This window comes from Colobus angolensis, unplaced genomic scaffold, assembly GCF_000951035.1.
Source record: "Colobus angolensis palliatus isolate OR3802 unplaced genomic scaffold, Cang.pa_1.0 Scaffold310, whole genome shotgun sequence".
NCBI classification, from domain to species: Eukaryota; Metazoa; Chordata; class Mammalia; order Primates; family Cercopithecidae; genus Colobus; species Colobus angolensis.
The window spans coordinates 2,479,701-2,507,014 of record NW_012116378.1 but is presented as its reverse complement, the minus strand read 5'-3'; the positions used below and the strand labels follow the sequence as shown (position 1 = coordinate 2,507,014).

The following is a 27,314-nucleotide window of genomic DNA, read 5'->3' as shown; positions in this document are numbered from 1 at the left end:
TTGATAATTATACTGTGTATCCATGTACTGAAACATCATATTGTACCCCATAAATATGTACAATTATTAGGTGTCAAATTATAAATACTTATTTTTTTTAAAAAAAATTCTTTCCTCAGCGACATATTGCTGCTACAGCCTCAAGGAATTGGAAATTTTTGATATACAAATATGAATAAAATGTGGACGCTGTAGATTCTGGCAGTATTTCAACTACTTCTAAACTTTAATTTTGAAAAGACGAATAGTGAAGCATTGGTCACGTGTTCCTTTTTCACCAGGAGCTATTCAGTAATTTCACAAGCTAAACCCTTCCAGTTCTGTCTTAGAAGGACTGACATCTGGATCATATTGGCAAGGGGGTGCTTTAAACATAAGAGAAAATTAGGAGAAAGACCTAAGACTAGATTACTTCCACGAGTTCACTCACCAGTATCTGCCCAAGTACTGTCTTTTTTCTTATAACTAGCTTGTCATCCATTCTTTCCACTCAGTGAACAATGGCTTGTGACCTCACAGTTAGCGAGTTCACAGGAGAAATACATCAGTTGTAATTAATGTTTACTAGAATAAATGTAAATATTTTAAAACATACAACAGTTCCAAGCACATGTGATTTCCATTTTATTTTATGAAACACTAAAAATCCACTTGTCCACCCCATTAATTATAACCTGCTCCCAGCCCTGACCTGTATATAATTCCTCCTGACATAAATTGGAACAAGGTGCTCAGAATGGAAGCAGCCTACATCCCAACTGGGCTACAAAATGTCAAGTTCCCAAACCTCTCAAAAGTGTAACCTGACATTTTGCTAAGATTAGAGACAGTTTATGAATTTAAAAAGAGGGCTTAAGGACTCACCATAGTTAAACCTACAGTAACTCCTGAAATATCCAAAGTAAACAGGACTAAGGGAGCCCTGGGGACACCAAAGCCCTGTTAGAAGAGAAGGAACAGTCTTTAGTGGGTGGTATTTCTTTGCAGAAAATAATGTACACGCATTCAACCAGAATTAAGACGAATGCAACAATAAACTTTGAGGCTTGAAGCCCTCTAGAGATCTAAAGGAGTCATGAATGGGGCCATGTGAAATATTTCTCCTTTTGCTACATGTGAATGATTGAATTTATACTGCCCATTAATCCTAAATGTTGAAGGAAAAAAAAAAAAAGAGAGAGAGAGAGAATGGCTAACTTTTTAAATAGTATTTTTCTTGACATGAATATAATATGTATTTATTATACATATGTATAATGTATTTTGGTGAATATTTATAACATTCCCAAAGAGCAAAACACCTATAGAAGGGTCTAACCGCAAAGAAGCAACATTCCACAGGTTGATCTTTCCAGTCATTTTCTGTACCTCTTAGCCACAAAAATGGGATCAGACTTTACATTTTGTTTTGCAAGTTGTTATTTTAAATATAATATATTGGGTGAATTTTCATGTTTAAAGACTCTTCTGACTTCTCAAGATTAATCTTAAGTACCTTTTAGTACAACTAAAGTATTACAGCCACTTTCCAAATCATATAGACTATATAAGCTGAAGACTTACTAAATATTAAAATGTGAGCAATTTTTCCCCATTATAACATGCACTGTCAATAGGGGCGATATTGCCCCCAAGAGGGAGAAAACTAGTTCTCAGTGGCAAAAAACAAACAAACAAACAAACAAAAAAACCCTTACTCTTTTTATGCACAAAGCACAGATATACATAAATAGACATATATTTGTGGTATTAAAATTTCATGCAAGGAGCAGTTAGCAAAAAATGTTTCAAAAGGCTCCTTGTGACAGGGGGCTGAAAATGAAAATAGGTTGTAAAAGGTGGCCTTCACATTGCTAGAATTCAGAAGATGATTTTTTCCATTTTAAATTTCTCAACCTCGAATAAATTTTTAACTCATTTCTTAGGTACAGACACCAAGTTTCCAAAAAGTAGATCTTTGGAGAGTTAATGTTTTGTGATATGCCCATGGTCAGCACATGTGATATCTGCCACGTTCTTATGAAAGACTCCTTGGGGTCTGGGTTAGGAGGCACATGTTGAGTAAAAGGATGTTTTGAGGGCAGGTGAACACATCATCTCAGAAAGGGCTAGGGCCTGCTAAGTCTGCATCTCAACATCTATCAGCTCTTGCTCCGTGCTGCCCTCTTGTGATGTCTGGGCCTCCAGTAGGCCTTGATCTCAAAACCTTCAGTTGCCCTAAATTGATGGACCACCTGCCCTCCAGTGCTTCTTGGCACCAACACCTAGGAGATGGTCAAGGAAAGAAGAGAACACCAAAAGATGCAGATTTCCTTATAGGAAGAAGCCAGTGTCAGAAGAGGAAGAAAAAGTCACAAAACTTCCCTTTTGCCCTTTAACCCTAGGAGAGGGTGGGCCAATTTTCCACAAAGCTGCTGTTATTACAGGCCACACAGCTCACCAAGGAGCAAGGCAGGAGCTGAGAATCTTCATCACCTTCTGTGATAGGCAGACTTTCTAAAATGGCAGCCCAAAGATGTCCACCTGAATCCCTGGAACTTGTGAATATGATATCACTCCTTGGATTGTGTTGTGTTACAGAGCAGAGTTGATGTTAGAAAGGGAGATGATGCAGGTGGGCCTGACTTAATCGCATGAACCCTTAACTGCTGAGAACTTTTCCTGACTGATGAAAGAGGAATTTAGAGAGATTCTATGTGTGTGAAGGACTCAATGTGCTGTTGCTTTGAGGTTGGAGATGGCCACTTAAGAAGGAATGCAGATGTCCCTTAGAAAGAGTGGACCACAGCTTATAGGTATCAAGGAGTTCAGTCTTACAGCTGCCAGAAAGTGAATTCTGCCAACAACCAGAGCGAGCTTGGCAGCAAATTCTTCCCTAGGGCCTCCAGATAAGAGCTTTGTCTGGCCAACAGCTCGATTTCAGTCTTGTGAGACCCTGAGCAGAGAACACAGCTGGGCCACCCAGACTTGCAACCTATAGAACCACGAGCTAATAAAGGGGTGTTGGTTTAATCTGTACATTTGTGCTAATTTGCTATGCGGCAATAGTAAATGAACACACCTTCCCTTCTCTATAACCATCCTAATGGGGGGCATCCTAGCAATGTCTGCCTCCTAGATCACAGATTCTGGTTAGTGACAATGAGTTCAAATACAGTATCCAATCCCTGGCCTCTAACTGACTTAACCCTTCAAGAATCCACACTAAATCTTGCCAGACAAGTCCTAGCTCTTGACCTCTGCTCTGCCCAATTGTCCCTTAGGAAGATTTTAATCACCTTCCGCTTAATGATCAATTTCTCAAGGCTCTCCACTTTCAGAGCCTCTACCACCTGGCTTATTTAGTGCTTAGCATCTTCTCCAAGTCAAGCATCCATCTGGTGTATTTTGCTCTGGTTGTCTTTTACCTGCTTAGAACTTTTCTTTCTACATCTAGAACGTGTTCATTCTGCCTCTTCAAATCTCCAGTCTTCATTTTCCTATAATGGGCTGCTCAAAGATTATATAAGAAGAAAAGTGAAAGTCTGAATACCCTTCCATGTGTTAATTTTGCTGAATTTTCTATAGGGGAAACAGAAACAGTGATGATATGCCATGATCATATGCTATGGTGGAAAGAGAAGGAAAAGGATTAAGCATCAGACATGGTTGAATGTGAAACTTTCTCAGTATTTTATCACCTCTGCATGTTTTTTAAATTTTTCTAGGCCTCACACTCCTCATTTGTAAAAAAAAAAAATAGTAATACTTAACTCACAGAGCTGCAAGGAGGAATGAAAATGGTAAAGACCCATATAACAGAAACCAGCATGCACAAACACTTAAATTTCACTGTGAGAAGAATTGAGGTGGTTGTTTGTATAAACTACTTCCAATTTTTCAGTCTGTAGCTTTGTAAATAATCTTTTTATCTCTTCTATTATCATAAGAACAAAGCCATTGTTACCCTTCCTTAAGGAAGACTTTAGCCTTGACAATTAGAGTATTGTATAATATGGAAACAATAATTTGACATTAGAATGCTGTATCCATTACTCTGAGAATAAAGAAAGTGAGTTTTAGGATTAGGAATAAAGTTCTTCAGTTGCCACATTTGTTAGGATATTTCTGGGTTTTCTGTAAAGTTGAGTAAACCCTAAGCCCCATGAAGGCAGGGCCCATGCTTAATTCATCCTGAGTATCTACAGGGTTTGGTTGAAAACTGTGTCCTCAGTAAGTACTGACCCACTTATTCATTTATTTACGCATTGAAAAATCAGTTAAAGAGTAAAATTTAGCTGGGCACAGTGGCACGCCTGTAGTCTCAGCACTTTGGGTGGCTGAGGCAGGCGGATTGCTTGAGCCCAGGAGTTCGAGGCCAGCCTGAGCAACATAGTGAGATCCCATCTCAACAAAGAAAACAAAAAAAGAGTAAAATTTATGCTGAAAACTGTGGTGAGCTCAACATTTTATTTTTTTGAATTCTCTTATATTCCTAGTGAACATTTATAACTTTTTCTTCTAATTAATAAATCTTAATACTTCTCTAATAGAACCAAAGGGGATATTTGGATATTTGGGGGTTGGGGAGAGTGGGACATATGCTCCCCCAAATCTCCAAGTTCTTCAGCTTCTGACTTGTGCTCCAACCTGAAAATAAACCCAGAAAGTGTCATATAAAATGGTCAACATATTTCCAACTGTTTTCTTCCTTTTGTATTTCTGGTTCATTACCCAGGATGCATTTCCAGTGTCCTAGTGGCCCTGTCTTACACCAACTATTGCTTCCTGCTTCTGAACATCAGGGACTTTAAATTCCAGATTTAAGAGACTTGTGTGCTGAAGAGCTTTTCTCTTTCTGTAAATTACTTGTCATTAAAATAACAAAGGATGCACTCATTAGTCAAATTAAAGATCATCTATCTGGAAGTGTATCAAATGCAGATAAAGTATAAAGAAGCATTGTTGATAGTTTTTTTAAAAATGTGGACTTAATGAATAACTTTGCTGTCAAAATTCAGCAGCCAAGGGCAATGAAAAATTCCCATGGCTTTAAAATTCACAGCCTTGGCAGACTTCTTAATGGACAAAGTTCAAGATATTCATAGCTTCCCTGACTTAAAATAAAAATCCCCAAACCACACAAGGTAGCATTATTATACTCTGAATACTCTTTAGAAAAGGTCTTATTAGCTGATTTTTCATAATTATTTGCTAAAAAAGTTGAGTGTTATAATTTAGCCTCTCACTAGCTTAGCCTTTAGACATATAACATTACTGCTTTAAGTTGTATACTGGCTTAAGATAAGTAACATGCTTCACAACAACCTGCTTATTAGTAGAGTCCCTTTCTAAGTCATTACCCTAGAACAGGGTTCTGCAAACTATAGACCACAGAACGCCTACGTACCAAATCCAGGCCTCTGCCTGTTTTTGTGTGGCCCACAAGCTAAGAATGGTTCTTACATTTTTAAGTGGTTGAAAAAAAAAATTTTTAAATATTATTTTGTGACTTGTGAAAATTATGTGAAATTCAAATTTCAGTGTCTATAAATAAAGCTTTTTTGGAACACACTTACCTCCAATTGCTTTATATAGTCTATATCGAGCTGCGGGGTTTGGACAAAACCCAAAATACTTACTGTCTGGTCCTTTATGAACAAGGGTGCTGACCCCTGGCCTAGATTCATGCTGTATGAGAATGGTACAAATAGCTTGACACTTTCTCTCCTAATAGTGTGGGGTTGTCCATAGATCCTGGTAATCACATGATCCTGCTCTGACTACTGCCCTTGTCACATATGCACACAGACATATACATACACACACACGTACATGTGCATACACACTTTTTTTTTTTCTAATTATTGGGAATGGGGAAGAAGGAGAATGACTAATAGCCAAGCCTATCCCTGTTCTCTAGGGTTGTGGGAATATTCTGCTTGTTCCCTTTGGCGACATGGAATTGGAGTATTGGTTTTTGTTTTGTTTTGTTTTGAGACGGAGTCTCGCTCTGTCGCCCAGGCTGGAGTGCAGTGGTGCAGTCTCGACTCACTGCAAGCTCCGCCTCCCGGATTCACGCCATTCTCCTGCCTCAGCCTCCAGAGTAGCTTACAGGCGCCCGCCACCAGGCCTGGCTAAATTTTTGTATTTTTTTTTAGTAGAGACGGGGTTTCACGATATTAGCCAGGATGGTCTCAATCTCCTGACCTCGTGATCCACCCGCCCTGGCCTCCCAAAGTGTGGAATTGGAGTATTTTAATCTGGGATAAAATATTCGTAACAATTAAGCAAATGGTTTCTGCTTTTTTTTTTTTTTTTTTTACCACCAATGACCACTTTAAAAAAAAATTCTAAATGCTTGGATGCTATGCTTATCATTTTTAAAAACAGCTTCATTGAGATACAATTCACACATTACAAACATCCATTTCAAGTATATAATTCAGTGGTTTTTAGTATATTCAGAGTTTTGCAACCATCACCACTACCTAATTCCAGAGCATTTTCATCACCCCCAAAAGAAACCCCATACCCATTAGCAGTCACTCCCCATTCTCCCCTCCCCTATCCATTGGCAACCATGAATCTACTTTCTGAATCTATGAATTTGCCTCTTCTGGACATTTTATATAAATAGATCATACAATATGTAGCCCTTTGTGACTGGCTTCTCTCATTTGGCATAACATTTTTTTAAAAACCTTTTCACTTTTAACTTCATAAATCCTCAGGTTTATAAGTATTTGATAAAACAATCATTGAAAAAGTAATTGTACAATATCCTCTGGGTTTTTCAAAACGCTGAAAAAGGCCCACAAACTTTTCTCACAGTCCCTAGGGATGACTATGAGTCTGAGTAATGCCATGTAAAGCATCATTCTGCCACCACATGCTCATTCTATCATTTACTAAGCAAATATTTACAGAGCACCTGGTATATGCCAAGTGCTTCTTGAGGTGTGGAACAAGACATGCCTCTGAGTTTCAGATCTAAGCTCTTCACAACCTTCCTTTTCATTAGACACTGGCTTGTTTTGCCAGCCTGTAAACAGCATATTGCCAACACACTGTACCTACCTATATATTTTCTAGACTTTGAGTCTTTTATATAAAAATGAAAAATGACATCATTTCTTAAATTATTAAAAATGATTTAAGTTGCCTTTAACTTTCCAAGTACCTGGAAAAATCTCCTGAGTCCTCATCCCCTTCTTTTCCTACTTATCTGCCCACATTTTTGTCTTTTCTTCCATCTTAGAACCCTTTTCTCTTTGATTAATATCCTAAATTCTTTAGCATATGACAATAAGATATTGCAAATAGCTACGGGGTATCAGACAAGCAAAGAAACAAAATTCACACTTTGGTCATTCATGACTTTTTTTCTTAGTATCTAGCTAGATGTCTGTCATCATTGTTATTGCTCACTCACTAGCAAAGGTTCAGAATTTCTATTCCAGAGGTAAACTAGGCGAAGTCTCTACAATCCAGGCAGACAGAGCTTAAAATAGTGGCATTAAGGTCACTGTGTATTAGAAACTGAATGGTATCTCTTTCCTCTAATCAGGTGAGTCTCTCTTATGAACAGTTCTTCTAAATGTTGGACATTTGTACTTACTAACATTGCTTGATCCTAAAGGATAGAGTCCAAATCAAGCACATCTGGGCATATTTAACCTGGAAAAACTGCCCCCAGAAGGCCATGTTAGCTTTGTCTTTGAAGAGCTGTCAGAGAACAGAGTAACTGCACATGTTCTGTCTTGTAGAGAGGGGGCCAAACAGGGGTAAAGGTATAGAGAGAGAGAGACAGATTTCCTCTAACGACAAACTTTGTCACTGCAAATGATGCCCCTCATTGGAGTGAGCCTCCTGAAAATCTCCTGTTGTGCTAGCATTTCTGGGGGCCATTAGAAAGGGGTTGCTGGTGATATGATAGGAATTCAACCAGGATAAGGTTTGAGATCAAAGATCTTTAACTCCCAATGATGTAGATTCTGTGGCAAGGGTGATGATAAGGAACCCGGCTGGGGAGAATTTTGGCTTAAAGCAGCTACAATGGTTCAATCCCAAGGATTGGTACACTTTTGTAAGTGAAAGAGATGATGTCTTAATGCCAAGGGTAACATACTTTTTAAAGCATTTATGCAGCAATTTAACAAATGAAAAGGAAAGCATTAGTTAACATTTATAGTTAAATGTGGGAGATTTTTAACCTGTCCAGATATTCAATATTATATTCCTTAAAAAAAATATTTTTGAGCCAAAGGCTAAAAATAGTCTTTTGAAATATATATATTTCAAAATACATAGACACACATGCGTAAGTAATTAAGTCTTTAAATATAGATTCTTAAAATGTATTATATGCCTGAACTTGCTGGATCATTAGACAAGAGCTGCATGAGAAAATCTGAAATTTAAAAACACAGGCAGTATGTACTTTTTACAAGAAAATAACAAGCCACAGGGAAGAAACCATCTTGACATTAATTATGAAGAACATAATACTTCAAAATCTAGTAGGACTTCATTGCCTTAGACTAGAATTAATCAGAAGTTCTCTTCATTTCTTGAAATTATGTTTTCTTGATTCAAAGTTATAAATCTCAAAGCTTTGAGAGTTTGAAAAGCTTTTAGAAGGCTTTGTTGTCTGAAAAAAAATGGATTGCTTCTGCCATATACATTTTTAAGGCTGACAATTAAATATTTTCTCATATTGAATATGCTATCTTACGTTATAACTTGAAGGACTCTGATGAGATTTAGTACCAGCTAGAGTATCTGAAAATCCCTACAAGTTCAGTTATGACATTCCATTACATGGAGGTGCCATTTTATCCCAAATAATCAAGGTTACATTTTAAAATTTTACTTTCCATTAATTAATTCAGTGATGCATATATGCAACAGATAGGTAAGTTTTGTGGTAGGCATTGAGGAAAATTCAAACTGTCCACTGTACAAGTTTCAAATACTTATTCACAGAGTTGTTTAACAGGATTGCCAAAAAAATTGAAGTCTATTTTTTTCTCTACTGACATTTTATGTACTTGCTAATCTGCCTGTCAGCTCAAGTTGTAGCTTTTGAGATGCTCAGCTGCTGTTATAACCTCAGCGAATCAACTCTAATTTGTAAGAAGATACTGTAACCTTAAAAGGTCTCCTTATATATTCCTTGCACATATTGGAAGAAAGGCAAAGATGAGCATGACTGGGGACTAAAGTGACATTATTAGGTTTATCCTAAGAATAACACGGTTTCTTTAAAATATACAGTTTGTCAGGCAATTTTGGAAATTAGAGATATGTTATTTGGGGTTCTGGCAACTCTTGGCTATATAACTCCAAAAATTAATTAACCTCTTGGTCTATAGAGAATATGAGGGCTCTGTAGGAAAGGAAAGTATGCGTGATGTTACTACATCACAGACTTTAAATGAAGTTACCAGGAGAATGCATGCAGTTATAATGTTATCACTTCATAGAGACTTTCTGGAGGAACATAAATTATATGAAGAAAATTTGTACCATTTCCTCTAAGAAGGGTGATTTTAGCCTACACAAGTAATTTGTATTTTCACTTTAGAAGTTAAAATTCCTCTATGTAATCCTATAAACAAAGGAGGATCATTTTCCTGGCTTTTATGGCTATAATGTTTCTTCCTCCAATGCCTTCTCTCAACATAATCTACTAAACCCTTTGGGCATTTTTTAAATGCACACTTTCAAAGTATTTTTGAGTATTATTTGTCATGCTATGAAACTAATACTTTTTTAAAAAGTATCCTATTATTTTGGGAGTCAGTCGGCATTTCAGTGTATTTTTTCTTCATAAATTTTCTTATTAAACTCATATACTTCCAAGAGGCTTTGCTGTATTGAAGTGTCACTTGAGTTTAGTAGGCTGGGATCATAAATGCATAGAAAAGAATGAGAATACTTCAAGGTACACCTTCCTCTAGAAATAGTGATACCTCCAGTCACTTTATAAATCTCTGTTCCTGAGAAAGGAATGCCTCATTCTGAATTGGCTTAGCATTCCTGGGAGATTCATATTACAGTACAACTCAATGGCGTATTTTACTGTCAGAGCCACAGATAACAGTGAGTTCATGATAACTACTATCCAAATCTTCCAAATGTAACAACTTAAAGAACGAAAACTAAAAGCAGAATTTAAATTGCACAACTGATACAGAAATATTTAGTTTTACATGAGGTTATAATTTATTCTTTTTTCAGGTAATTTGTAATTTATATACAAGATACATATTCTAATACAGATAAGAATATACAACTTAACAGTATTTCAAACAATAACTATTTTCACCTTATTTTAATTCTAAAGTAGGAATATATTTATATATCAAATGTAATAAATACAAAATATATTATTTATCAAGTAGAGGTACATTTATAAAGTTAAAAAATACATAACATTTTCTGTAATTTATATAATAAAATAATTATTGTTGCCAGGTAAACATAATTTAAATTATAAAACACCATCATATTTTCTTTTGCCTGTTTTGCAATTCTTTAAATGTCTTTTAAAACCTCTTACTAGAATTCAAAGATAAACACATTGAATCAGAGCAAGATCCAGGAATTGTGCCAATTTCTCTATAAAATTCTCTATGCATATGGAGATATACCCTATTTTATGAGGTATTTTATTACCTATTAAATTTTATATCTTTTAAAATAATCATGGTATCTAATATGTGATAAAACATCATTACAAAGTAAAATAAAACCAGGTGTGCATGAAGTTTTGTTTTCAATTATGTGTGTTCAATTTGTATTTTATTTTATTTTGTTTTGTTTTGTTTTTGAGACAAGGTCCCAGGCTGGAGTGGAGTGGCACCATCTTAGCTCACTGCAGAATTGACCTCCCAGGCTCAAGCGATCCGCCCATCTCAGCCTCCCAAGTAGCTGGGACTACAGGTTTGCACCACCAGGCCTGGCTAAGTTTTTAATTTTTTTGTAGAGATGGGGTCTCAGTATATTGCCCAGGCTGGTCTCAAACTCTCTGGCTCAAGCAATCCTCCCACCTCAGCCTCCCAAAGTGCTGGAGTTACAGGCGTGAACCACAACAGTGCCAGATCCAATTTGTATTTTTAAGCATTGAGTACAAGCTCTTTAAGAAACAAAGGCTGATATCTTTCTCCGTCAACCACTAATCTTCAGCCATAATGTGCAGAAACAAATTTAGAGATCGGTAGTTATCAGAAGTGACCAGGTGGGCACCAAAACCTGATCCCTGCTGGTAAGGAGATTCTTACCAAGTTTCAGCAAACCCAGTGAGGTAACCTAAAGCCTGAGATTCTCCTTCTCTTCTACCTACCCTAGTGATTCTCAAAGGGAGGTTTATTTTGCCCTGGTAGACATTTTGCAATGTGCTGAGACATTTTTGGTTGTCACACTTTGGGACATGGGAGTGTTACCGGCATACAGTGGCTTAAGGCCAGGGATACAGCTAAACATCCTACAGTGCACAGGACAGCCCCACAAATAATTATTAAACCCCAAATAGCAATAATGCCAAAGTTGAGAAATCCTGACCTGGGAGAATCTAGAGTGGAGGTTGGGGAACATTTGGGATTGACACCCACAGAGCCTGTGTAGCCTGTGTATGTCTATGTATATGTATGTTTGTAGATTTACACACATCTACATGTATATTGACAATGAAGATAGATCATGCCCCTATTTAACTTATGCAAATGCAAAGGCAATGGAATAATGTTGGAAAAGGGGGGAGGAATTTAAATAGTCTTAGCAATTTTTCCTGATACCTCATGTGTCTATTCCTAAAGTGAAGTTAGGTGTTGGGGTATGCATCTGCCATGTCTTGAGCAAGTATCAATTATCTGAGTGTCTCAGAGTATAAATTGAAGCCCAGTCTAATGTTCAGATATATTTTGCACAACACAGCTTCTTTTTTGCTCTCAGTATTTCAGTTAAGGTTCAACCAAAAATGCAGCAATCATAGATATTTTTGACAATTCAGTCATGTACCAAGATAGACCCATATTACGTGTGAGAATTTTACCTGGGAGGTACTGGACACACCCAAACTGGATTATGAAGTATCTTCTGCACTTTTTAAAAACCAATACAAATAAGACACCACTACACACCTACCAGAATGGCTAAAATGAAAACACGGACAACATCAAATGCTGGGGAGGATGCAGAGAAAGCTGGGTCACTGATACATTTCTGGTGGGAATGTAAAATGATTCAGCCACTCTGCAATACGCTTTGGCAGTTTCTTACAAAACTGAATGTGTACTTGCCATATGACCCAGCAATTGCACTCCTGGGCATTTATCCCAGAGAAATGGAAACTTACAGTCACACAAAATCCTGCACACAAACACTCATAGCAACTTTGTATTAGCTCCAAAGTAGAAACAACCCAAATGTCCTTAAACAAGTTGATGATTAAACTGTCATATATCCACACCAAGGAACATTACTCAGCAATAAAAAGGAAAAAACGACTGATACATCAACAACTTGGATAAACCTCTAGAAAATTAAGTGAGCTGGGAAAAATGTCGATCTCAAAAAATTGCATACTGTATGATTACATTTATATTATATTCTTGAGGTAGCACAATTATAGAGATGGAGAACAAATGATTACTGGTTTCTGGGGATTAGGGATGGGGTAAGGGGTGGGTAAAGGGTGCAGACTGCCCAGTACATTTCCTTGCAACTTCCTATGGATCTGTAATTTCAAAATACAATTTTTAAAATTATATTTCTGAAACAACAGAGCCCTGGGAAACAAGATCACTCAAATGGTCTCATTCACAGTTGCAGAGTTGGTCAGTGTTATATTCTCAGCCCTCAGTAGTGGCAACCCTTAGCACCATGCCCTCTAAAATGCATTTTTTCCCATTTCTACCTTTTGTATTTACTGCTGTGTTTATTTTTTTGTTTTAAAGACAGAAATACATAAACATGAGTATAAGTGTAATTTTATTTCTAGGTGTAGCTTTAAGTATAAGGTGCATAACATTGTAAAAGAGTCTAATTGTTGTAAAGAATAAGATAGATGAAGAAAAAAACGCTGTTTTGGATTATAATATGAAAGGTAGTGATAAGTGACCATGCCCATTTAATGCTATTTGGTGTTGTTTTAGCATATTAGGAGAATTTGTCCCAAAAGGGTATACTTTTAGCAACAAATCAGTTTTCTTACATTACAGGGATATTCATACATATACATGCACACATGCATACACACACACATACACACGCATTTGTCTAAAGAGATGATTTTGAATCATTTCAGACATTATTCTGTCATGTGTACATATGTGTATATTTACATGCTTCTGTGTGGGTGGATGTATATTCATTCAGAGGGTAAGAGGTAGAAATGTTCATAAACCCAGCCTTCTCTGAAACCTTAAGCTTGTATCTAAAAAAAGTTAACCTAACATTTCTTAAGTGCCTAGTATGTAACCAATACTCTGTTAAGTGCTTTATATACCATTTTTATATATAATCCTTCATTTAGTGATTATTATATAAACCCTGTGAGTTGTCTACATCATTTCAATTTTATGGTGAGGAAACTTGGAAAGTTTAAGGAATCAACCCAAGGTCACAGAGTTAAGATGTGGCACATTAGGGTCTTTACTCAAGGGTCTCTGATATTGTGCTTTTAAGTCTACTGCCTGGAGTGATTCTCTTACTAAATAGTGGTTTCATCATTGTCAAAAGAACATCAAACATCATTGTACTAGACCTGGCATTTTCTTTTTCTTTTATTTATTTATTTATTTATTTTTTGAGACGGAGTCTCGAGTCTCGCACTTTGGAGTGCAGTGGCGCGATCTCGGCTCACTGCGATCTCCGCCTCCAGGGTTCACAACATTCTCCTGCCTTAGCCTCCGGAGTAGCTGGGACTACAGGCACCCACCACCATGCCCGGCTAATTTTTGTTGTGTATTTTTAGTAGAGACGGGGTTTCACCGTGTTAGCCAGGATGGTCTTGATCTCCTGACCTCATGATCCGCCCGCCTTGGCTTCCCAATGTGCTGGGATTACAGGCATGAGCCACTGTGCCCTGCCTTCTTTTTCTTTTCCTAAACAGAGGATATGAGAAGACATTGCACAAGAAATGCAAATAGACCTTCAACATATGCAAAGACAACGTCACTCAGAAGAGAATGCAAAGCTACACAGAGATGCCACTTTTCAGATATCAGATACGCAAAGGTGCACAAGTTGGACAGTGCTCTCTATTGATGAGGCTCTGGGGCAGTGCTCTCACACAGGCTGGTTAGACAATGTTACTTATTTATCAAAATTAGAAACTGCATTTGCCCTTTGGCCCAGCAATCCCATTTCTGGGGATTTTTAATACAGATACATCCGCCCCATACAAACTGATGAACACAACGTTTTTCAGTGCACACTGCTTTAATGGCAAAAGATTGGACACACTCCACATGACTAGTAGGGGAAGGGTCAAATCAATTACGGTACATTGTCATAGTGCAATGACACGCAGTTTTGTTTTGTTTTTAAAGAGGAAGCTCTCCGTGGACTGTTATGGGAAGATCTCTAGGGTATATTGTAAAGCAGAAAAAAAGCCAGGGTGCAGAATAATGTATGTGAAAGGCCACTATTTGTGTAAGAGGAGGGAAATATATTTACATTTGCCTACAACAATCAGAAAAATTGCTGTAGAAATTGATATCACAACAGGAGACACATGGTATACTGTAATTCACAACTTTAGGCAGCTTGGGAATGACAATGTTTACATATCAATTAGGGACTCAAGAAATCCTATAAAGTTTTTCTTCAGGATCCTTGTATTCAAATTAGCAGAAGGATCAGACATGGAACATAATACCTGAGGTGAATGTTTCAAACAATGTTTGAAACCCCCGGGATCACACAATTAGGCGTTGTGACTATCCCAATTACTTTCATACTGTTTCTTTAAATGATCCAATGCTAATCAACAATTTACCTGGTTAAAATTTAGTTGGTTTGATTATGCTTTGAGGAGGACACTCCCTTCTTATGTTTTCTGCACTCAGGCAGGAGTCTTGTAAAGGAGCTAACAACAAAGGGATTTTTAACCTTCAAAGCCTTAATTAGAAAACAAGAGCAAATGGTACATTTTTAAAGAGGAACCAGAAATACATGTTCGTGTGGGCTTTTGCCTGATTACATTTGTTAATAAGGAATGCCAAAACATGTGCACCAAAAAGCATTCAAGGTCTTTTGGTAGTAAATTATACTTGTAAATTTGATGTAAGTTGATCACTTGAATAACTCACACTCTTTGAAGATTAGAATTCATAAATGTATGAAAGAATTAAATGGTTCTTTCCTCTAGTGATATAAAGTATTAAATGACAGAAAAAAATGTGTTCGAAATCAACTGAGGAAATAATTCATTTTGAAAACTATTCAATAAAAATGTTAAATAGGAAAAATATGCTAAGCCAGTTTCTGCTGGATGAAGAAGTAAAGCAGAAACATGAAAAGGGCAAATTTAAGGATGATGGGCTGGGAAATGTCCCGTCAGCCTCACAGTTTTACTTTTTGTTATTCAACTACGGCAGTTCTAGGCCCAGGAATCTATTCCATCCCCATAAGACAAAGAAAAAAAGACTAATTCTGATCAGCAGAAAACTGGATGGCCTCTAGGAACCTTCAAGAGGGCAGTAGCTCCGGATCAAGGATAAGTGAATGCCTTTGAAGAGGTATCTTAGATTGTTTTGTTAATACATAAAATCCTCTCTCTTTATCATGCAGAAGTCTCATTTCAAAGGGAAAATGCAAGTCAATGAGGATTAGTTTGACTCCTCAGAGGTCAGAACTAAATATACAAAACTAATAATATGACACTGAAATAAACAAGAATGTGGAATTGCTCATCCGAAGGGATGATGTAACTAATATTGACATAATTTCCAAGCAGAAAAGCAAAACTAGGTCAAAGCACGTTGGCCTAACATAATAAGCATTTTTGTTTCCAGATTTTTACCATGTAGGCTATGTCTGCAGGCATTAATGTCTTCTGTTATCAATGTTCGGGGCTGTCACAAACAATTCACGTCTTATCACTCTTTGTTAGTTAAACCAAAACAATGTAGTTTACATGTGAACCATTCAATTCTGACAGCTGAAATGTTAGAAAGAGGAGAAATATTCAGAAAGTGTCTCTTCCAGACTGAGAAGAATCAAACAGTAAATATTCATTATCTAACAGTCTACTATCATGTTTTTATCTACTCAGAAAGTCATACCCCTCTCAATTAATTATTATTACTATTTTCCCTTTTTTACTCAGAACCATACAAAAAGGGCAGCATCAATCTCATTAGAATTTCACTTTAAACATCGACCACTGAAAAGGAACTCAACTGAATCACTCACCAAATAGCCAATTTTTCTCTACCACTTTCCCCATCATACGATGACTAAAAGAAGTCACGCTTTCTTCTCTCTTCTATTTGTTCCATTTTACCTTCCTGCACTATTTCCTCAAAGCACAGCTGATTAATTCATGGGCTAAATGACTCATCTCATTCCCTAAACTTTCTTCTGTATAAATATAATTCTCCTAGTTTTTACTGTCTGACATTTTCATACTTAACTAAAATCAGAGCAAAGAATATATACATAAAAGAAGCACAAAACCCAAATATAAGATCATTTAACTATTTGGATGTTTTGGATAGTATTTTCCACTAAAGATGATGTAGTCTTTCCTGAGTTGCCTCATTATAAACCAACATTCCATTCAAATTGCCTTGGAATTTATTAGCATATTGAATTACAGCACATGACCTGAAAACATCCAAATTACATCTTAGTAGAAGGCATGTGCAGTCACAAAAGAGAATGAGATGGGGAGTCTAGAAGACGTAGGTTCTAGGTATAGAACCTAAGTCTCCCTCATACCTTGCTCCCAGATGGAGGATAAAGTGTTTCTTGTGCTAAAATGTCAACCCAGAAATGTTAAACTTTAACTGATACTCTTAGTTTGGATTCCTAATGTATTTCCTACAGAAGATTGATCCTATGTAAGTAAATAAATCTCTATTAATAATATTTGGTGGTGCCGTCCATCTATATATTGCTTTATTTGGCCATTCATCTACTTATTATTAACTCAGCAGGGCATTCAATGAATCCATTTTCCCAGTAACAACCCCCTTCCTCCTAATTGTTTGGGGAAGACCACTTCTAAATACACACAACCAAAGCAACACTCCAAAACTTGACATAGGACAGATAACATGGTCTACTGCATAGACCCTTTGGTAATATATTAGTCCTGTTGTTTCCATAAACTATTAAATGTCCCTGAAATTTCTATTTTGTCATTTTAACTATAACTCTTGGTCTTTACACCTACCAGCAATGAAAATGCTTTGTCCAGCATAAATCTTGAACTTCACTATGAAAAATGTGGTCACCATCTACATGGATAAGGCTTCAGTCTTCTCTCAGACACGCTATCTCAGTTGTGGAGTAACCTTGGGCATGCCACTCACCTGCAAAAGTAAATAACTGCACATGGACCTAAGGCCTAAACTATCAGGCTAAGTTCAATGAGAGCAAGCAGCAGATTCTATCTTGGCGATTAGGCTTTGAGCTATTGAAAGGCATGACCCATTTCGTAATCATTTCTGCAGAACGATCAACTCCAAGGTGCTTACCATGTTTTGGGTTGTGTTCTTGCCCAGAACACAATTGAATGGAATGTATATATATATATATATATATATATAGAGAGAGAGAGAGAGAGAGAGAGAGAGACTATTTATGCATATATAAATGGACTCTATATATAAAACCATATACATATGGTTCAGTAATCATAACCTATGTTAATTTTCTCTACTACTGATCTATTTAGTCCTTGCTGTTTCCCAGACCTTTCTAATGCCCTTTCTTCTTCATATCCCTTCTAATTTTAAGGAGTATTTTCCATTCTCTTTTTTACTAAAATTCATCCAGCATGCGCCTGTAGAACACTTAATAATTCTTATTGTGTGCCAGACACTGGGCTTGGGTCTGGGGATTCAAAGGTAATTAAGATGTGACTCTTGCTCTGGAGTAACTCAGTCCCAAGATAAGCAGACAAACGAGTAGAAATACATACACCAACTCAAATACTCACGTGGATAAGAGGATGCTACAGCTATTTTCTTTCCACTTATTCTAATACAAGTAGACAGTGCTCAGCATACAAAGAGTATACTTACAAACAACCCATACCCACAAATGCCATAATTCCCTCTCAATTGGGGGCCTGTGGCTCCCTGGCTGTTACTCACAAAGACCCTAGTGGGTCCAGAAGTTCAGGCAGGATGAAATGAAGAGGTCTGACCCACAGGCAGACATACCAGCAAGTTCTGTCTGCCAAAGGCATGGCCCTGCCCCCAAATATTGTCCCTGAAAAGAAAATCATGTGTTTTGTAGCTCCAGGCTCCACTGCTTAAAATATCCCCAATTAAAGATTCATCCTAAGGGTTAAAGGGCGAAGAGTCATGAGCTTTGGCTCACCCATATTACTTCTCTCCTGCCATGTGGTAGAGACCATTGACTAGAGGAAACAGGAGAGTGGTTTGGAGGTGGGGAAGGGAAGGGTGGGAAGATGAACAATTATGAATTCACTATATATTAGGACAGGCCTGGGGGAGATGCCCCAGTGAGACCAGAAGACATCAGAAGGATGGAGAAAGAAAGGTGAAAACTAGTACAAACTTCATATTTCAAATATTGCCATGACTGGCCTATTACCAAACGTATGACAATTCTTTCTCCTTCTGTTTCCAACCTGTATAACACAGGGGCATGTCCTCAAAACTCAGAACTTGATCTCACATTAATCAGATTGATTATTTTTTGCTGGAAAATGTTCTGGGTTTCAAACAACAAACTCTTAAAACATAAAGTATTCCTAGATTGGGGACTACCTATGAGTTACTTTTCTCTATTGAGAAAAATCAATTACTATTTAATAATTATGAGAAATCTGCTTTATGTAAGAAGTCATAAATTTCTACAAATGGACATGTGGGCTAAAAATCAACTAAATTTCACAATTACAAATCACTTCTCAAGTCTCCTAAGTTCAGCAAGGTTTTGGATACCATCAATTTTTCAAGTGGATCCCTATCCACACGAATATACATATTAATGAGAAGCCATTTTGACCACGGAAAAACCTGCACTGTGCTACTGGTACGATAAATTGTACACCAGATCAAAAGTTCTTTGAGGGCAGAGACCTTACCAAAATCATGTTTGGAACCTAGAAAGTCTCCTGGCACATTAATAATCACGTATAATGTGGCAGAATACATTAATTCTGTGAGTGCTCAGTAAATGTCATTGAATGATATAAGAAAGGAAGGACAGCCTTTATATTATATTCATCATAAACACCGGACTGAATATAAGACCTTCAACATCCACGTGTACTACAAATGATCAGCACCTCTTCCATGTTTACTCAGAACCTCTCCTTCATAGCACAAAGCAGGTAAGTTATTTTCTTTGGTCTGGTTTTTTTTTTTTTTTTCAGGAAAGTCCCCTCTTGGCTTTTTCTTCTGTGCCTCAATTTTCTGTGCTTCTACTATCACCTGACCTCCTGGAGGCCATTAACCATCCTGATCTTGCGTCAATGGAATATTTTCCTCCAGAGGGGGAAAAATATTTCAGATCCAGATGGCTCCCTAATATTGTGTCCTTTTTAGTTTAAAGAAATTTTTATAACATGCCAGCTCATAAAACTGGGCAAACAAGTTTCTAGAACAAAACCCCTGAGCTCACTTTTGTGTGAAATCAAAGGAGTTGATAATGAGCCAGAATCTTCCCGATAAACTGCCTTATATGTAAACGGAGATTAGATTGCTGTTTGACCTGGCTTTATCGCCCTTTCTTTAATCACAGCGTATTTGATATTCTCTTCCTTGAATGAACTCATTTTCATAGTAGCTTTGGTCACAAGATTAAAGAATCGCTAACTAATTGTTCCAAATAAGCAGAGCAATTCTCTCTAACTCTGCCTCGGGCTCCCTGCAGTGACGTCCGCTGCCTGATCTTCCCACCACAGGAACTTCAAGCCTGACCCCTGCAGGTAGATAACTGAAATATACACCTCTAATCAGATCCTGATCTTTCAATGTCCCATCAAGTTCTGAAAATAAAAACGTTCACACTTACTACAACAGGGATATTGATGACATTTATATGAAATATTGTACTTCCTTTTCATTGTATAAATTGCTTTTGGAAAGTAGCAACCACTTGTTTAAAAAGAATTTAAATTACGTCTGCAAGATACTCTGGTGTGGTTAGCCATTACTTCTTTTTGCCTATCGAGAAAAATCCAAATGATTTGATTTAACTGGGATCCTCAAATCACGTGGGTTAAAAATGTCCTGATTTGCCCCTACCTTTTTCTAATCAAACAAATTACTCTTTGTCCAGTAACCAAATCCCCTCCTTTCACCAACGCACAGCCCAGGTTGCCATAGCTACCTTGGATGTCTATTTACCACACAAACGATCAAAGCCAGGAGACATCCACATATGCACTTTGCCTTAAAACTTGCTGGAATGTCTGTGGATAACATGCAACTACCAATTAACAGATTTGCTTGTAGCCTATGTGGTCTACAGCCAAGCGAACTACAAACATGACTCAAAAAAATTATTTCAAAATGACCAACAAGGATCTTTAAACTGACAGCAAGTCTTATAACATTTGCTGAAAGAGAGATAGTAGGGAAGAAATTAAAATTTTAACATATGTTGAAGACATTGAGCTCTCTAAACCATGTACAAAAACTTAAAACATCTGTTGAAAGGGAACATTTCTCAGATGCATATTTAAAATTCCGGTTAGTTACTGTATCTTTCTATTAGATTTCATAAAAGCTGCCTGATCTCAATGTTGGGAGAAATGAGAACAGAACTGCCTTTTGAACTGTTAAGATCCTGTACTTTCAAATGAAGAAAACCATACAACATACTTGGGACACAATATACTTGCCAGTTACAGAATGATAAGAAAAAGAATGCTGTAAGAGAGATTCTGTTTTAATCCCTAGAATGCCATTTCAGATCCTAAACCTGCACAGGTAGTCTTTCTGGGTGGGTGAGTATTCATCCCCAGACTTGCCCCTAACTTGCTGTGTCTCTTTATACTTAACCTTTCTCTGCCTTCGTCTCACCATTTGTTCAATGAGGATCAAATTGCCACCTCGTTCTCTCCTGGGGATGTGGCAGAGAATAAATAGATCGTGTTTGTAAAGGACTTTCTAATCCTCAGAGGAAAGATTAATACGAAGACTTTCGTTATTAAGCCAGATGTCCTTGGGCATTTTAATTCCAATCTAAAGAATGCAGAACGAGCTAATCAAACAGATCACAGCTTCCCTGAAACAGCAGCATCCTAGCCTTGCAAGAATTTAGCAGCTACGTGACTCATTTTGTTTTAGTAGATCAGAAATACATCATGCACCTTCTTCCCTTAGAGTTTTTTTCTAAAGTTACCAGGATGTTAGAAACACAAAATATGTCTAGCAGGCAATTTTGCCTAGAGAATCTGATTCCCCCCCACACACACACACCCCCGGTCAAGAATGAACTATTTGTTCTTCTTGTGTGTAGGGACAATGGGTGGATTGCCATGTGGGGAGGATTTGCAGTTGTGGGAATGCCACAGGCAAACCTGTTGTTTTTGGCCAGGCTTCTAGAACAGGTGGCCATGCTTTTCCTTTTGCCTGGGAATGGAGCAAATTCCTTCTCAAGGAAGGTACATAAAAGTTTCCCGTTTATGATCAGAGTGCAGAGACAGGTTGGCACATATTTTAAAATTACTTCCTGATCAAGGTGAGTCAGATTTACACTTTTCTTTGGCCTAACTCAGCCGTAGCCTTAGGAACCCTCAAAGAATACTATCCTTCTACACCTGAAGTGGTGGCTTCAGGAGTGTTCCTTTTCTGCCAACCTGGCAGAAGCCCAAACCCCTCTGAATCTTATAGCTAGGCAAACAGCTTTCTAATTCTGCTGGCAATTTTTGGCTACCCAGAATTTCTGGCTATCAATGGCAGGCAGGGGTCTCTTCTGGGCTGCCACACCAGTGTATGGCATTTGTGCAGCCCTAGGGACAGATCACTCATCAGCAAAGAGATTGAATTTCATTGCTGAGCTGATGACACACAGGTCTGTTTGATAGTTAACCCTGTAAATCCAGCTGGAGCTGCTGGGCTGAGATGACAAATTGGCTGATGGGTGCGATTCACCCTGCATGGATTCTACAGTCAAGTTTCCCCAAGAGAAACTCAAAGTAGGGATTAATCCATGCCAATAACACCGCCATCTCATTCCTCCCTACATTCTTGTTCTGACTGCAGTGAAACAACTTGCTAGATTCTGGAAACTGTCCTCGTTCTTTGGATGAACAATGATCCTGTCTCTCTCCTTCATCTCCTCCCCTGTTCCATCCCACCCTCTTTTCAAGTTCTGAACGGCCAAAAAAATTAGTAGACATACATAGCTGTGAGATGAAAAGTTGTCCATTCATTAAATAACTAGGGAGTTCGCTACTTGTGCCCCTAAAACTTCAATACTGGGCTGTTTTCCAACTTCACGTAAATGCCACAACAAACTAGGCATGGGAAAAACCATCCCAAGCTGGGGGAAGCAAGCCTTGGGCAAAAGGAACGGAGACTGCCATGGTTCCTGAGGAATTGTGTGGGAACAGGGATTCTGGAAATTGAGCTCAGACACCACTGAGGAGAGGACAGGTGGCTCTGCACAGGATCAAATAACTTCTTTGTTCCAGCTAAGGACCTTTGTCAAAAATGTTTTGCGTTCCTCTTTTTCCTTTTCAATCCTTTCCAATTACCCTTCTCCTTCCTTTTCCTCCTCCCACTTTAGTAGACATTAAAAGTATGAGGTTGGACTGTGAGTTTGCAGAACTTAAAGAAAACGAGCGTCCGCCCCACAGTCCCCAGCAAGGCAAGGGCAATTCATTGCAAGCAGAGGGCACTTGCTCCTCCGCAAGTGTTTTTCTGCACTCCCTGAAACTTGCCAAGCATGCTTGCTGAGCGAACAAGCGAGGGGCCAGAAGGCGGAGGGTTTGCCCTGACCATTCGACCATTCGAAGGGGGCTCTGCTTCATCTCCCAAGGCTCTGTGAAAGGGACAGAAAGTTCTAAATCCCTCGCCTGCGCTCCTAAATGGAAAGCTCACTTCCCCCAAAGTGTGCAGGGTGGCGAGCGCCCAACCCACTTGGAAGAAAAAGTGAAGAGCTTTTCCGGTTGCGATACAGATGCTAACTTTCCCACTCAGATTATTCAGGGCTGGTAAAAAGCAATAGCATTCCTCTGGAAATCCCTGCCCTTCCAGCCTACTGGCATGTTTCTCCGGCCTTGTTTTCTCCTTATATGAGTATTGCTCTTGATATTTAAATATTGACATAAGATTTTTCCATAACTTTGATTGAGTTGTAAATCACACCCTCTCCTTGGCTTCCTACATCAACTTTTTCTTTCCTTTTCTTGCTTAACAGCAAAGCTATAAACCTCTTCCTGGACTGATAAGGAGTTTTATCATCATGCCCCAGAGCCACGGAAGAGGCTGTTGGTTTAGAATTCTTTTCAAAGACTCATTTAAGTAATCCCCCAGCCCTTTCTCCGCTCACTGTTTTCAGGGCTGTCTTCTCACGTCCAGAAGCAATACAGTTTCCAAACTGCTAGAACAGAAAAACAAATTTGCATTTTTCTGGAAGGACTGCCTGTGCTCATTTCAAGCTGGTTCCGCCTTCTTCGCCAGAAACACAGTAAGTGCTCAGAATGCGAAACCAAAATGAGATAAGCGGCCCCGTGAAATTCCTTTTCAGGACATTCAGCTGTCTTTATTCTAGCCCAAAGCATAGGGTAGAGGCACTAAAAGCTCGAGACACATCCTGCACGATACATTTCAGCGGCCGCAAACTGGAATTGATTTACATATATTCTACAAACTGCTTGTAAGCCCTTTACAACGACTGCCTGACATTAACCACAATTAGAAGCAAAAGTGGGGGCGGCTGGCGAGGGCCAGACCGGGGTGGCTCAGGTAATGTGCTTCTTTGATTGTCTTAGGAAAATGCAGCCCCGTCTTTCCGCCAAACGCATCGACTATGGCCAGCCGCCTGCTAACCAAGCAAGCTCTCCGGAGTAACAGGTCGCAGGGGTCCCGGGCGGCGCCCGCCCCCTCCGCCGCCAGCGCAGCCGCCTGAGCTTACCTGCCTCATGTTTAGAATCCCATGACCCATCCGGCAGGGAGCGAGCTGCATCGGAGCCCGCGCCGCAGTCTTCAGAGCGGAAACACCGAACCCGACAGGAGCCCGCAAGACAAAAGCAACCCGGCGAAATCTACGGGCAGCAAAGAGCACGTTTTCGTCCTCTTTTTCTTTGATCTGTTGCTACACGCACTCCGCCCGAGACAATGTCAAGTTTCTCAACCTTTTCTCCCCCAGCCTATGAAAAGTCGGTCGCAGGGAAGCGAGGACCGCCTGGCTCTTATTTCAAATCAGTTCTCAGAGACGTCGTAGGTGGCTGGCTTGGGCCGCGGAGGAGCTTCGCCAATCAGAAGTAAGGGGGTGGGTCCTGGGAGCCAGAAAGGCTGCCTCCGCGAGGATTAGGGGAGCTTTCAGGATTCAAATAACTGGAAGCAGCTGGAAACAGAATCCAAAGCTCCAAAAGTAAAGGATGAGTTCTATTCTTATCTAACAGCTCTACTTCTGCTAAAAGCTTAACTAGCTAAGGGCCTTAAATCCTTGCATTTTAAGACCTCCCTAACAGCATTAAAACATTTGGAAGGTGCAAAATTATTTCAGCCAGAAAAGTTCAACACTCGGGACCCGAGGGTATTTTTAAAAGGATATCTTGCACCGAAGCCCTATTTTTGCAAAAGACTGGAAAGGAAACCAAATTGTTATGAGTAACACCTTAACTAAAACGAACAATCCAGAAGGGAGGTTGTTACCTACCTCATCTCTATATAGATTAACTGTATATTCAATCTAAGAAAAATAAATCTTAATGGGAACGTGCATACAAATTTTTTGAAATGCAGTAAATGAACAAGAATCTTTACCTACTGACGGCCCGAGGCATAATTTCAAATATCACTGTTGTCATAGAACAATACACACTGACATTTTGTTCAGAAAAAAAAAAAAAAAAAACAGTAAATGCATACACCTTTCTCTATGGTTTGGCTTCCCTACAGGGTTCATCTGTTGAACTTATGAACAGGGACAAGCTGGACGTCACCTTGGCAGGATTGCAGGAGAGCTGGAGAAGTAGTTGGATTCTTAGAAACAAACTCAGACTCAAAAAAATTTCCAAAGTTTGCTTTCTTAACTCCATATAAGCAATAACTTTTTTCAACTCTTGGCCAACATGATTTTAATGTAAATCTACCTTTTGGATTTCAAGAAAGTGCAAGTTGAGCAAAGAGTACTTTGTGTAGAACCAGTTCCATATTTTTCCCCCAAGAAATGACCGCAATTTTGTGACAATAATTCAATAAAAATTTTAAATGTTTTGGTATCGGGGGAAAAAAAACTTAGCAAATAATGAATTGGTGACTTCAGGAGTGTCATCTGCATGGGTTCAACACATGTGAGCTCTGCCCAGTTCTATGAAAATTTAGTGGCCCGATAACTGGGCCTGGAAGCCCATAACCTTCGCCCCCTGCCTGAGTAGCCTAAGGAGCCACCTAGTGACACAAACTGACTTCAGTCCACTTCTTGTACTTTTCCTTGAGAGCCCTTCATATGATAGAGTTCAGGATTTCTCAGTCTCGGCACTACTGACATTTTGGGCAGGATAATTCTGTCATGAGAGCTGTCCTGTGCACTGTAAGATGTGTAGCAGCATCCCTGGATACTGCACACTAGATGCCAGTAGCACCCCCACAATCGTGATGACCAATAATGTCTCCTGGGTGATGAAATCACACTTTGAAAGGGTGGTTCTCAAACTTGAGGGTGCAAGGAAACCTCTGGGGAGGTTGTTAAAAATGCAAATCTCCAGGCCCCTGCACCAAAAGAATCTGATTCAGTAGGTTTGCTGAGGAGCCTGAGAATCAGCATTTTATCCCACTGACAAAGGACTCTGATTCACTTTGAGAAATATTGAGTCTATCCCTGCCCTAGGTATGCCCCAGCCACAGGACACAGGAAGCTACCAGGGCTCCTGCCATTAAATACCGCTGGAGTTTAATCCCATGGCACATCTGTTTACCACCTTCAGTAGAAGCTACAACTGTGTCTGCCTTCTGCTTTCATCACCTCAAAGGTAAATATGAGCTGGGATTTCCTCTCTCAAGGACTGTGCCCTTTTAATGTTACTTCCATTTTTATTCTCCTTTGACTCACTAGTTGGTGAACTATCCGACAATCTCAAATGTCACCACTCATTCGTGGTTTCCCCAAATGCCCCAAGAAAAATTAATCCTTTTCATCTTCTATGCCCTTAAAGCAAAATATCCTTATAAAAGAGGTTTCAGAGAGCCTATTTGCCCCTTCTGCCATGTGAGGACACAGCAACAAGGCACCACTGATGAAGCAGACAGCCCTCACCAGACACCAAATCTGCTGGTACCTTGATCTTGGACTTACCTGCCTCCAGAACTATGAGCAATAATTGTCTGTTGTTTATAAATGGCCCAGTCTAAGGTACAGTATTTTATTATAGCAGCCTGAACTAACACAGTGCCATAAAATATGCTGCCTCCTTGATTCAGAAAACCTCCAAAAAAATGAATGGTGGAGATACACAAAGTCTGCTTTTTCATTTACAAATAAGCAAATGGAAATTTTTAAAATTCTGAATGAAATAAATGGTCCTTTGGAGGATGTTCATTGAGTGAGGATTTGATCCACCTATTAGAAACAGTGAGGCCCAGTATGGTGGCTCACACCTGTAATCCTAGAACTTTTGAAGACCGAGGAGGGCGGATGATCACGTGAGCTCAGGAGTTTGAGACCAGCCTGGGCAACATGGTGAAACCGTGTCTCTACAAAAAAAAAATAGCTGGGCATGGTGGTGTGTGCATGTAGTCTCAGGTACTTGGGGGGCTAAGATAGGAGGATCACTTGAACCCAGGAAGTCGAGGCTACAGTGAGCCTAGGTTGTGCCACTGCACTCCAGCCTGGGTGACAAGTAAGACCCTGAATAAAGGAGAAAAAAAAAAAAAGAAAGAAAGAAAGAAAGAAAGAAAGAAAGAAAGAAAGAAAGAAAGAAAGAAAGAAAGAAAGAAAGAAAA

At 38.8% G+C, this 27,314-nt stretch overlaps 1 protein-coding gene across 5 annotated transcripts in view; it reads right to left on the bottom strand.

Annotated features, from left to right (window-relative positions):
• The window catches only part of MID1 (midline 1), a 385,559-nt gene that overhangs the window by 156,797 nt on the left and 201,448 nt on the right, over positions 1-27,314 (bottom strand). For 2 of the 5 annotated variants that reach the window (XM_011950893.1, XM_011950899.1), the window contains exon 1: positions 24,283-24,791. The exons of 2 other annotated variants lie outside the window; for them this stretch is intronic. The gene's annotated coding sequence lies outside the window, so the exon portion shown is untranslated. Of the gene's footprint in view, positions 1-24,282; positions 24,792-27,314 lie in introns of those variants that run through there. One more of the 5 variants, XM_011950895.1, reaches the window with a different exon arrangement.